This window comes from Gymnoscopelus microlampas (genome assembly GCF_963454915.1).
Source record: "Gymnoscopelus microlampas genome assembly, chromosome: 5".
NCBI lineage: Eukaryota > Metazoa > Chordata > Actinopteri > Myctophiformes > Myctophidae > Gymnoscopelus > Gymnoscopelus microlampas.
In genome coordinates, this window is record NC_139942.1 from 40,928,376 (window position 1) to 40,930,643 (window position 2,268).

Genomic DNA, 2,268 nt, shown 5'->3' on the forward strand with positions numbered 1-2,268 from the left:
TCCTAAGCCGTAATAAGAAATACTGCAACCTTTTTGGGGCCAGAACGACTAAATCCCACAGCAGTTGCCTAACCCAACCACAACTGAGTCACCACTTTAGCCCACTAGAGGACACAAGCAAAACAGCTCCCAGAGCAAACAGATGATAATGCTCAGCCACTAACACTAAACCAATGCCAGTTGGTGAGCTTTAGAAGTTATGTAAACACGTAAAATGAGAAAACTACCTCGAACACCACCATGGCCCCAATCCAGGCATCTCCCCAAAAGATAACCGTCACCGTGGCCCCACATCAGACTCAAACTGAAATCAAAGTTGGAGACCCCTACCCAGATGTGTGAAAACTTGCAACTCGCTGTTGAGGGCCTGGTTTTGCATTCCTCTGTGTGATCCGCGTCCTAGAGGGAGCGGAGGGAAAGGACACTTGCCTCTTCATGACTGTTATTCGAGGAGGTGACAGGAGACGTTCTGTAAGATATCAAACTGGACTGTACTCACCGCAGTTTGGGGGTTAGAAGCCAACACAGGTTCCCAGCCCTTTATCATCGTCTTCCACAAATATGTCTAATATGTTCTGCTGTGGTGTAAGAAAAACAGAAACGTCTCATACAAGGGACATCCCATCAGGATCTTTGAGGATTTCAATGTCACACTCACTAAGAAGCAGGCCACCTCTATTACAAGGAAAGTAATACACATTGGCCTTATCTAGCCATCCTGCCTGCGTAACGGACAAACTCGCATATTCGACTCTGCAAAGGAAGCAGAGCGTTTCTATCCGGAGAACAGCAGAAATCGAGTCCTTTGATACCCGAGATGACGTTATAACTCTGCCAAGTACTTATTAGTAGTAACTTAAGGGAATCATCTGGACTATGTCTACATACAGTACAACTTTTTTATTGTCCAATGTGCACCTTGGGACACTACACAGCCCCTACTTAGTCCAAAGGTGCTGGAGTATCACTTCCACCCAGGGTGAGAAACGTCCAGTGCAGCCTCGCCTCTCCCCACCCAGTTCTCTTCAGTGCTGACGAGAGGCCAGTAAGATGCCAACCAGTCAAGGTGGAAAACTACCTTCTGACTCCCTACCAGCTTCAACCATTTCAGACACGCTTCTCCAGAACAGTACATGCATGGCCCAGTCTTTTTGCTGCAAAGCTTTGGTGACACCCTCTTCTTCCAGGAGGGGTCGAATATCCACACCTGTGCCAAGTGAAATCACTGTGGGTAAAGGACCGGCAGCAAAGATGTTGAGGGACTCTTCCAGGTAGATCAAGTAGCTAATGGCATTGTGCATGAGAGAGATCCCTCATTGCTATGCTGAAAGAGCTCCCTCACGGCTGCACAGGACTCTGATGGGCCCTGTACCGATGGTGTCAGTACTGGTGATTGACTGACTGTGGTATTGACCCCCTCTGTTTGACCCTGTTGACTGTCGTCACACTCTGGACAGTTGGTTGGGCTTGTACTGGGCCCATATAGAGATGGGTCCGCAGAATGTTCACCACAGCTTCCCAATCGTCTTGAGTAGATCCAATCCAATGATGTACTTATCCTGGATGTGCATCAGCCAGAACTCGTTCAGCTTTTTATTGGCCACCATTACTTAGGGCTGTCCCTTGGCCTTGCATCTGCACTCGCTCTCCAGTTACAGTACAAATTTGCATCATGGATGACCACAGCACAGTGGACACGGTGTGTTGTGAGCATCAGGCAGTGTTACTTGGCGGACGAGGGAGGGGGAAACTCCTGTGTCGATAACGGCTGGCAAAGTGCCACTTGATGTTATTCAGCTTGCTGTCCAGATATACTGATTCTCAACCTTTTTAATTTCAAGGAGCCCCAGTTTGATATGCATTAGGCCACATACCCCCAGTTGATACATTGTTTTAATCTCTCAGACCCCAATCTAAGCTGTAAAAGTGCTATTTTAACGATACTACCCTTTCTACTTTTGGATGGCATGGGTCATATTCAATTATTGTTAATAGACAAATAAATGTATAAAGGTTTTACAGCATCTCCTCGGCCTCCAGCATGTGTCTTCATCAAGGGTCATGTGGTTCCCGTGGATGCATCTACGATCGAGGCAATGGCCTCCAATACCTGCCATTCCTTTTTTCGTTTATTATTCGTTTCATTATCAATCTCGATGAGAGCTTTAGGGGTATTTGCTATAACTTGGGGTATGCTATAACTGTAACTTTAACCTTTCAGTAGCAGACAACAATACCATCCTTTCAATTCCAGAATTCTTCCAATTG